Below are 11,746 nucleotides of genomic sequence, written 5' to 3'. Positions count from 1 at the left end.
TATCATGAAAAAAAGACTTTAATAAAAATATTAAACCTAAAAATACCCACCCCTTTCTTTGTGCTTATTTAAAAAAAATGGACTTATTAAAGCAAAGCTATATTACAAACAAAGGAAGACTGGTATCTAAATTAAAAATCAAGAAGGGGAGGCTCCAAACCACTGATGATGCCATCTGAACTGTATAAAAGTTCAAGACACACTGGGCTCTTCACTCGATTCCTTACCTTTCCATTGACTTCTGCTTCTCAGAGAACCAGGTAAGCCCAGCTTTCATGAATGTATTTTCAATGGTTTGTGCATTATATTAGACAGTGTAGATGCATGCTGACATCCTCACTTGATCCCTTACCTTTCCATTGCCTTCTGTACCTCAGAGAACCAGGTAAGTCCAGCTTTGGGGAATGTATACGATGGTAGCAATACTTAAAGTAGACCCATTGACATTAATGGACATGAGAAACTTGAATAAATCAATTTCACCAGGCCTACTCTGAGTAGCACATCATTAGACAGAAGCCAACTGGAGCAGTAACTCTTTTATCTGAGGTTGAAAGATCAGAGGCAGTGTGTGTCTGACTGAACTTCGCTGGAGAAGAGAGGACTTTTGGTAAGAGGTGTCCTTTCAGCACATAATCTGTGTTGGCCTCCCAAGGTCAGAACCAGGCCCTTGAGTTGGTCCTCAAGATAGAGTGGAGGTGTACTCAGGTCATACTTGCGGGCTCCCCAAGGTTTGCCACTGTGGGGGGAAAGCTAGTAGACTAGATATGTCTTTGCTTTGATTCATCAAAGCCCTTCTTATGCTCTTTTCTCCTGGAAACTAACATGTGGGTAGAGTACACTTTACTATCTTTCACAATCTAAAATTCTCACGACTCCATATTAAACCAGTTAACATTCCCAAGCCATTGCAGTCATTATTGATGCTGTTTCCATGAAGATCTTCACGTTGGGCAGGGTTGGGGAACTGATTGCCCTCCAGATGTGTTTCTACTGCAGCTTCCATCCTCACAGACCACCAACATCTGAAGTGCAACAGGATCCTCCCCCCTGATGATGGTGGGCTTCCCATGGGGGCATAGGAATGGCCACCGAGAGACAGAGTGCTGGACTAGATGAGGATGGTGGGGATTTATTAAATGTGTATACCAAGCTTCATCCAAAGATCCTAGGGCTCTTCACAACAAGGAAGTGCAAACTGAGAATACAAAATACAAAATAAAACAAAAATAAACCAATGCCAGCCCCCCAAAACCCCACATTTTAAAAGCCATAGAATGTTAATCAGCCGAATGCCTGGTTGAAGAGAAACGTTTTAACCTGGTACCGAAAAACATGCAAATGAAGGCCCTCAGATGATGATCACAGGCTCTGCTTGGTTTATATGAGGAGAGGAGGTCTTTGACATGTTGCAATCCTGAGTCATTTAGGGCTTTAAAGGTCAAAAACAGCATCTGGAATTGGGCCTGGAAATTAATTGGCAGTTGAATCAGGATTGGTGTAATATACTCCAACTGTCTTGCTCCAGGGAGCAACTGGGCTGAATAATAATAATAATAATAATAATAATAATAATAATAATTTATTATTTATACCCCGCCCATCTGGCTATGTTTCCCCAACCACTCTGGGCGGCTTCCAACTGAAAATTAAAACAATACAGCATCAGACATTAAAAACTTCCCTAAACAGTGCTGCCTTCAGTTGTCTTTTAAAAGTAAAATAGTTGTTTATTGCCTTGACATCTGCTGGGAGGGCATTCCACAGGGCAGGCACCACTACTGAGAAGGCCCTCTGCCTGGTTCCCTGTAACTTGGCTTCTCGCAATGAGGAAACCACCAGAAGGCCCTTGGCGCTGGACCTCAGTGTCCGGGCTGAACAATGGGGGTGGAGACGCTCCTTCAGGTATACAAAACCTAGGCTGTTTAGGGCTTTAAAGGTCAGCACCAACATTTTGAATTGTGCTCAGAAACATACTGGGAGCCAATGAAGATCTTTCAGGACCCGTGTTATATGGTCTCGGCAGCCACTCCCAGTCACCAGTCTAGCTGCCACATTCTGGATTAATTGCAGCTTCTGAGTCACCTTCAAAGGTAGAGCACATTGCAGTAGTCCAAGCTGAAGTTACTGAACCATCTTCAGAAGCAGCCCTATGTATAACGTGTTGCAGGACTCCAACCTAGAGGTTGCCAGAGTATAAACAACAGGACTTAGGCTATTCTTGCACAACTGGGTCATCAGCTCAAGCTGATGGAAGGCCCTCTGCGCCACTGAGACCACCTGAGCCTCAAGCAACAGCAAAGGATCCAGGATTACCCCCAAGCTACTTGCCTGCTCCTTCAGAGGGAGAGTAACCCCATCAAGAGCAGGCAACTTCCCATCTGCCCAGTCTAGGGAACCTCCCACTAACTGCCTCATTTCTATCTGGAATGAGCTTCAGTTTGTTGACTCTCATCCAGTACATTACCAAGGCAAAATAGTGGTCCAGCACATCCACTTTCATACCTGCAGATGATGTGTGCCATCAGCAAACTGCTGACACCCTACTCCTCTCAGCAGTTTCATGTAGATGCTAAATGACATAGGGGATAGACATGAACCCTAAGGAGTCCACATTGAATCCCCAAGCATCACCCTCTGGAAATGACCATCCAAGTAGGATTGTAACCACCTCAAAGCAGTGCAAAACTTGGACAGCCGCTCTAGAAGGACAACATGGTCAATGACATAGAAAGCTGCTGAGACGTCAATGAGAATTGACAAGGACACATTTCTGCTGTCTCTCTTCTGACAGAGGTCATGATCTTGTACCAGAAGGGCTCTTCTTATGGGTAAGAAGGGGGGCGTTTGTACAACACTATAAATAGCTAATGTGGTTTCCTCCAAATGATCTGGACTTCAACTCCCATCATTCCTGAGCATGTGGCCTGATTGATGGATTTTGCATTCCAAATCATTTGGAGAGCAACAGGTTGGCTGCCCCAGGTATAAATATTGCATTCCCCTTTTTGATATTTCTCACTTTGTTTCAGATTAACCTCCACCAACCCAACATGGTTCACTGTGGTCCATCTTGTGCTGTCCCATCCTGTGCCTCCACCCCAGTTGTGGGTTTTGGATCAGCAGGTCATGGCTACAGAGGTCTTGGCTATGGCCTTGGCTTTGGTCATGGAGGTTCCGGCTGGGGGCATGGAGGCTCTGTTGAATCCTCTGGATCCCTTGGCACCCTGGACGGTGTTATCCCTTCATGCATCAACCAGCTCCCACCAGCAGAGGTCGTGATCCAGCCACCTCCCAGTGTCCTGACCATCCCAGGGCCCATCCTCTCTGCTAGCTGTGAGCCTGTGTCTGTTGGAGGCAACACTCCATGTGCTGTTGGGGGTTATGGCTATGGGTACGGCAGAGGGCTCTTTGGGGATGGTTATGGTTACCTTGGAAAGAGGTCTTTGTTGGGTGGCCGTTCTGGTATCTGTTCATACCCCTGCTAAACCCAGATGGATGACCCCCTTGAAAACTCAGAATTTGGAACTGTGATATCCTGGCTCATGCCTGAGTTCATGCACTCACATTTCAGAAAGGCTGAGTGTGCACATTGCTACAGGAAAAGAATGCAACTTGTGGATGCTCAGCTCCCTCTGAAAAGCCTATTCTCATGCCTTTTCTTGCCTTCCTTTTTTAAAAAAAATATGTATATGTCCCTCTCTTTGTCTTCTTATATATAAAACAGCAAGTCTGTTCTGCAAGCCTCCACTCTACACTAAGCTACACAATCTGTCATATGTGAACTTAGAGTTCTTGAGTTAAAAGCTTTCCCCTTGGGTAGAAGAAGATGCAAGCAATTCCTTGCAAAGATTGCCTGATTGGTTTAGCCTGTGTTTATGTGTGGTTTTCAATGTATCTCATGATTTATCTCATGGATGGGAAACCTTTCTCTTGGCCCCAGGTGTTCTTGGACTCTAGCTCTCACCATCCCCAGCCAGAATAGCCAATGGTCAGGGATGATGGGAGTTGTAGTCTAACAACATTTGGCAGGTTACAGATAGGTAGCCGTGTTGGTCTGCCATAGTCAAAACAAAATAAATAATAAAAAAGGCTCATCACAGCTATCTGCCAATCACCCAATCCCACCACCCTTCTGAGTAATACCCCTCCCCACCTTCTCACTATATAGAAGGGTCTGGTGACTTCTGTTTCAGTGTATCTGAAGAAGTGTGCATGCACACGAAAGCTCATACCAAGAACTAACTTAGTTGGTCTTTAAGGTGCTACTGGAAGGATTTTTTTTATTTTGTTTTAACATTTGGCAGGGTCTACTGTAAAAGCAAACTGTCTGCTCTGTTTTCATTAAAGCTCATTCTTCAATGTCTTATAAGCCTTCTTGTCTTGTTTTCTCTAATTCCGGGGGGAAATCTCCAGCAGAAAAATTGTTATAAGCCAGGGGTGAGAAATCTTTCTTTAAATATTGCATTTATCTGCTCATTATATACATACATACATGCATATGATTTGCACACCCCCACAATGTTAAGAAACTCGCTTATGTAACTCAAACGGAGTCCAAAGTTTTGTCTTTCTTACTTCAGATATTGTACATAACAGGGAGATATTCAAAGATGCAGAAGAAAAACTCACTCAGAACCACACAGCCAATAAGGGCATGTGCTAACTCAGTAAAGACCACCCCATTCAGCAATGCCTCCTGTTGGTTGATTTTCCAATATCAGAAATAACCTTTAAGTTACAGACCGAATGATCCTTGCTGTTGCACATACTGTGGGACACATCTCTCTGCATCCCATTTCCTGAGACACCCCTTGGCTACAAACCTTAATAAGCCAAATAATCCCCCAGCATCAGACTTTAGACCTGAATAAAAGCCTGTACATGGAGATATTTGACTTACATTCCAAGATAGATAGCAATTTGTTAGGGTGGTGGGGTCTTTGTCCAATTCATAATGCAACCGAGCCCTATGAGTCTGATCAATTCACATTCCAAGCTGAGCAACAGGGCCGGCCCTCTCATGAGACAATGTGAAGTCACTGTCTCAGGTGGCAGGATCTACAAGGGCAGCAGATTCGGCCTCCAAGAAATGAATTGGACACTGCTGCTGCCACACACTCTTTCGAGGCCATAACTGCATCCTCCTTGGCAGATCCCCCCAATAACATCTCTATAGTGGCCTCTTGGCAAATAGGAAGTGCTACTGGTCTACACCTAACAGTGGGGACTGCCTTCTGAGGTCTTCTGGGTTCTGCACCCATCTGGAGTGATTCAGTGCAGCCCCACCCATAATGGCCTTTGATTTCCACTTCAAGCACTGGGTGAGGTTGATTTGATTCCCCTCATTGTTCCCAATGCATATCTTCTTTCACCCCCTTGTTACCAATGTAGATCTTTACTCCCCACTTGTTCCTGATGTAGCTCTCTTCATTCACCCCTTCTTCCCAGGCGGGGTGGTTTGCACCATTTTGCAGTTCACCTCAGGTGCCAAAATGTATTTGGCCAGGCTTTCTGGGCAATTATGAACTTTGGTAATGACACTGATCTGAAACGATACAGCCCAAATAGGGATGGGGAAGAAATTTGATTCAGTTAGCAGTTAATTGTGAACCGACCTACCCTGCACTTTCTGAAACAATACAACAACAAAAACATAGCTATGTTTTGAGCTACACTGACCAGAGTTCCCTCATTTTCTCAGGGTTCTTCTAAGAACTCTCAGCCCCCTTAATGAACTACAGCTCCCAGAATTCTTTGAGTGAAGCCATGACTGACAGGATCCAGCGGAGATTAGAAAATGCTTCCAGAGGTATTTTAAACAACTATATACACAGGAAACCCAGAAACAAATGGATATTGATAGTTTTTTAAAAATAAATGGATTACAAAAAATCTCTCAAGAAAATAAACTAATGTTGAATTACAAAATAACGCACCAAGAGATAGAAGGTGCCATTCAGAATATGCAATTGGGTAAATCTCCAGGACCCGATGGTTTGACTTCAAGATATTATAGATCATTGAGAGAATTGATAATACAGCCATTAAAGGAAGTGTGTAATGAAATATTGGAAGGGAAAAGGGCACCAGAGTCGTGGAAGGAAGCTTATATTACACTTATACCGAAAACAGAGTCTGAGAAGACACAGCTTAAGAACTACCGCCCCATATCTTTGCTTAATGTGGATTACAAAATTTTTGCAGACATTTTGGCCAAAAGATTAAAAAAAGGTGCTAGTAGAAGAAATCCATAAAGATCAAGCAGGCTTTCTCCCGGGCAGACATTTGTCTGATAACACGAGGAACATAATTAACATTTTAGAAAAGCTACAAGTGAATATTAACACTAAAGCAGTTTTGATATTTGTGGACGCGGAGAAAGCTTTTGACAATATTTCTTGGAGTTTTATGAAGAAAAACATACAGGGGATGGGGGTCGGTCAAGGGTTCAAAAATGGTATAGGTGCAATTTACTCAGAACAAAAGGCTAAATTAATTGTGAACAACGTAGTGACGGAAGAATTTAAGATAGAGAAAGGAACACGACAAGGTTGCCCAATCTCTCCATTGCTTTTTATATTGGTCCTGGAGGTGCTCTTAAATATGATTAGAAGGGACCAAATAGTTAAAGGTATACAAGTTGGAGCCAAACAGTACAAACTGAAAGCATTTGCTGATGATCTGGTTTTGACATTACAGGAGCCAGAATCTAGTACCAAAAGAGTATTGGAATTAATTCAAGAATTTGGCCAGGTAGCAGGTTTTAAGTTGAACAAGTTAAAAACTAAGGTTTTAGAGAAAAATCTAACAGTGATTGAGAGAGAGAGAGGTTTCAGAAGGAGACAGGATTAACACTGGTTAAGAAAGTGAAATACCTAGGGGTTAATATGACCTCTAAGAATGTGAACCTATTTAAGGATAATTATGAAAAATGTTGGATGGAAGTGAAAAAGGATTTAGAAATATGGTCAAATCTGAAGTTATCATTGTTAGGCCGAATTGCTGTGATAAAGATGAATGTACTGCCAAGGATGTTGTTTTTGTTTCAAACATTGCAAATTTTGGATAAAATGGAGTGTTTAAAGAAGTGGCAGAGAGATATTTCTAGATTTGTCTGGCAGGGCAAGAAGCCTTGAATAAAATTCAAGATATTAACTGATGCTAAAGAAAGAGGGGGATTTGTCCTGCCAGACTTAAAACTTTATTATGAATCAGCCACATTTTGCTGGCTGAGAGAATGGATGCTTCTTGAGAACACTGACGTGTTGGATTTAGAAGGTTTTAACAATGTTTTTGGGTGGCATGCATATTTGTGGTATGATAAGGTCAAAGCACATAAAGTGTTTAAAAACCATACTGTCAGAAAAGCACTGTTTAATGTTTGGATAAGATATAAGGACTTGCTTGAAAATAAAACTCCAAGGTGGCTGTCACCAATGGAAGCGAAGGCTCAGATAAAGCTCAATATGGAAGCTAAATGGCCGAAATATTGAGAAATTTTGGAACAAGAGGGAGACAGACTAAAATTGCAGAGTTTTGAAAAACTAAAAAATAGAGTGTGAGATTGGCTCCATTATTACCAGATAATGGAGGCATATAATTTGGACAAAAAAAATGGTTTCCAGGTGGAAAAATCAAAATTGGAAACAGAATTGCTAGATCCTAAAATTAAGAACTTGTCAAGAATGTATAACTTTCTGTTGAAATGGAATACTCAGGATAAAATGGTGAAATCTGTTATGATTAAATGGGCACAAGACGTTGGACATAATATTATGATGGCTGACTGGGAACAGTTATGGACCACAGGTATGAAGTTTACGGCATGTAATGCCTTAAGAGAGAATATAATGAAAATGATATACAGGTGGTACATGACACCAGTCAAGCTTGTAAAAATCTATCATCTGCCCGATAATAAATGTTGGAAATGTAAAGAGACTGAAGGTACATTCTTTCACCTCTGGTGGACGTGCCCAAGGATTAAGACCTTCTGGGAGATGATCTATAATGAAATAAAAAAGGTATTTAAATATACCTTTCTGAAGAAACCAGAGGCCTTTTAAAAAAAAAAAAAAAAAAAAAATTTATTAATTTCCAAATTTTTTAACATAAACAAAAACATAAAAACAAACACAAAAACTCATATTTTCTTAACCTTATTTCCATAACCCTCTTTTCCCAGACTTCCCCATACCTTTCCCTTTTTGCATCCTTAATTTTAAACCATTATTCAGCAACCCTTCTTAACCAATTAAATGTAAATTCATTCTCTTTTTCAATTCCACCCTAAAATTAAACACAATTTTCCGCTGCAATTCTATGTCTTCTTTTCCCTCAGCATTTTAGCACTCCTCAATTTTATAATAATTCTTAAGATACATCTTAAACTTCTTCCAATCTTCTTCCACAGTCTCTTTCTCTTGGTCGCGGATTCTGCCGGTGATTTCTGCCAGTCCCATAAAGTCAATCACTTTTGCCTGCCATTCCTCCAGCGTGGGTAGCTCTTGTGTCTTCCAATACTTTGCTAGAAGAGAAACCAGAGGCCTTTCTCCTGGGCATGGTCGGCCAATTGGTGCCAAAGAAGGACAGAACTTTCTTCATGTATGCTACAACAGCAGCAAGAATACTTATTGCAAAGTATTGGAAGACACAAGATTTACCCACCCGGGAAGAATGGCAGATGAAGGTGATGGACTATATGGAATTGGCGGAAATGACTGGCAGAATCTGAGACCAGGGAGAAGAGTCGGTGGAGGAAGACTGGAGGAAATTTAAAGACTATCTACAGAAACATTGTAAAATTGATATTTGTTAGAAGGATGTTGGAATAATAATATATGATTTTAGCAGGAATGATATAAAGGATTTGGGAATAACTGACTGTTAATTGGTGAAAGGGACGCAGGTGGCGCTGTGGGTTAAAGCCTCAGCGCCTAGGGCTTGCCGATCGAAAGGTCGGCGGTTCGAATCCCTGCGGTGGGGTGCGCTCCCGCTGCTCGGTCCCAGTGCCTGCCAACCTAGCAGTTCGAAAGCACCTTCGGGTGCAAGTAGATAAATAGGGACCGCTTACCAGCGGGAAGGTAAACGGCGTTTCCGTGTGCGGCTCTGGCTCTGGCTCTGGCTCTGGCTCTGGCTCGAGCAGCGATGTCACGCTGGCCACGTGACCCGGAAGTGTCTCCTGACAGCGCTGGCCCCTGGCCTCTTAAGTGAGATGGGCGCACAACCCCAGAGTCTGTCAAGACTGGCCCGTATGGGCAGATGTACCTTTACCTTTACCATTAATTGGTGAAAGGAGGTAAAGTAAAATTACATTATATTAAGACAATTTACAGGACAAAAATTTTAAAAGAGGGAAAGGATTTGCTGAAATAGATAATCGACCTAGAATACAAAAAAGGGAGGCATGAGGAGGTCAAGGAAACAAGCTAATGAAAGAATAGAAAGGAGATTTGATGCTTTTTCTTTTTTCTAATTTTGTTTTAGTTTAATGGGTTTTATTTTTCTGGTTTTTTTCTCCTTTTTTATATTGTGGTGTGTTGCTTGGTTTTTGTTTAACGTGGTATGTTCATTTTTTCTTTTTGTAATTCTTGAAACTTTAATAAATATCATTTTTTATAAAAAAAAATGAAGCCATGACTGTTTCAGGTGGTATCATAGTCCTTTAAATATATGGTGTGAATGTGGCCTACCTCTTTGCTTCCCTCAAAATGCCTCCAATTTAACCCCACCCCTGCAAAGCTAAAACGTTTATGCTTTGGGCAAAATTCAGTAGTGAGCTAATGAGAGGGTTGTGTGCTTGGTTGCTCACCGCATCTCTCCATGAACGACTGATGCAGCTATTTTGCTTGCAACAGTCCATCCAAATCGCACATCTTGTGTGGGTGATAATGGAGTTGATTCTTGGAAATTTGTGCAAATGACAGAAGCTGGAGATTGGCCCACTATCATCTTGCCTTGACCCAAAGTTACTATTATGATTATTATTTTTAAATGCTTTTTACTAGGAAGTGTTGCTGACTCAACTGTCTTAGAAAGCTAAGTGTATGCTTGGCAATGATGGGGAAAGAAGAATTGTGAAAAGGCCTTTTTAGATAACATCTTAACAAGGTGCAGAACCTTATTAATGCACTGCCCCACCTTCATAGGAGCACATAATCTCTTAAAATTGCTGACATTTCATCCTGCTGGCCTTCTTCAGGATGGAAACACACAGTCTTCAAAGATATTAATTGCCAACAAGATTAGTGATACTATACTATAGAGAGAACATGTGGTTGTTTTCATGCGCTTTGTGTTTCCGATCAGTGGCATGTTTCAGGGTAAGTTTATGAAGCTGAGCGCCCTTTGGATGAGAGAGTAACAGCACAGGTGGCTGGTGCCCATTGAGACAGGTAGGCAAGGAGACCCAACAGTGGGTGGAGCCACAGCCAGTGAGAGGCAAAAGCAACTCATTCTAGCTTTGTCCCCATCCTCCTCCTCTCTGGTGAGTTCTACAAGGAGAAACATTGAGGACAAGGAGAAGGGAGTTGACAGGCAGTTGAACTATCTGGCCTCGTTGTATGAAAGCAGGCAAGTGAGGGCTGGCTGGTTAGTTGGTGGGACAGTATCCCATTCACCCCAATGAATCATCCCCCAATGAATAACAGGGACTTATAGTGCCTTTGCAATATCAGTATTTTCCCCCATTAGTCATATGTCTTGCCCTGTTAGATGGAGCAGGATAGAGATGAAGGACTAAAGTTTTAAGGCTCAGGTGAGAATATATGGGATGGTATGAACAGGTTATCTGCTGAAGTTCAGTGAGATGTTTGAAAAACCACAAATCATTTATTAAGATAGAGGTTCTGCTGAGCTTTCCTAGGCAATGGAGTTTATGTAATCATTTGGGGGGGGGGTGTAAGAAGAGCCCTGGTGGATCACACCACGGAAGAGCATTGATCTTCCCTTGGTGAGTTGGGGTCCACTTGTGGGTTGCAGCCTGATCCAAGGTGGGATGCAACAGGAACACTACCACCATGCAAATATGTGGTAAAAGATAAGAAGTGCAGGTATTGGCCAAAAGTGAGTCCTGGGTCTGAAAAGGGTGAAGATATTTGCTCTGGACTGTTTCCACAGTGGCCAGTCAGATGCCTCTATGAAGACCACAAGCAGGACACAATGACAATAGCCCATATCTACAGCTAGCCATAGGGGACGCAGGTGGCGCTGTGGGTTAAAGCCTCAGCGCCTAGGGCTTGCCGATCGAAAGGTCGGCGGTTCGAATCCCTGCGGCGGGGTGCGCTCCCGCTGCTCGGTCCCAGCGCCTGCCAACCTAGCAGTTCGAAAGCACCTCCAGGTGCAAGTAGATAAATAGGGACCGCTTACCAGCGGGAAGGTAAACGGCGTTTCCGTGTGCGGCTCTGGCTGGCCAGAGCAGCGATGTCACGCTGGCCACGTGACCCGGAAGTGTCTCCGGACAGCGCTGGCCCCTGGCCTCTTAAGTGAGATGGGCGCACAACCCCAGAGTCTGTCAAGACTGGCCCGTACGGACAGGGGTACATTTACCTTTACCTTTAGAGCTAGCCAGCAGGGGGGTGTATATTTGGTGACATAGTTTCTCAGCAAACAGGACATACAGTAGGTAAACTCCTACAGGAGGAAGAGATGCCCCCAACTTGAATGATTTTAAAAGGGGATTGGACAAATTCATGGAAGATAAGGCTCTCAGTGTGGTGTAGTGGTTAAGAGCAGTAGACTCATA

General features: G+C 42.8%; 1 long non-coding RNA gene across 1 annotated transcript; it reads left to right on the top strand.

Moving 5' to 3' along the window:
• The first annotated feature begins 212 nt into the window (after window positions 1-212).
• Window positions 213-4,372, top strand: LOC307205828. Its single transcript, XR_013834088.1, has 3 exons — window positions 213-260; window positions 3,033-4,032; window positions 4,308-4,372. It is a non-coding gene; the product is annotated as an uncharacterized lncRNA (long non-coding RNA).
• Window positions 4,373-11,746: the final 7,374 nt, after the last annotated feature.

Source organism: Podarcis cretensis, assembly GCF_951804945.1.
Source record: "Podarcis cretensis genome assembly, chromosome: 16".
Lineage (NCBI taxonomy): Eukaryota > Metazoa > Chordata > Lepidosauria > Squamata > Lacertidae > Podarcis > Podarcis cretensis.
Note: the sequence above shows the minus strand (reverse complement) of the source record. Positions and strands in the feature narration are given on the sequence as shown.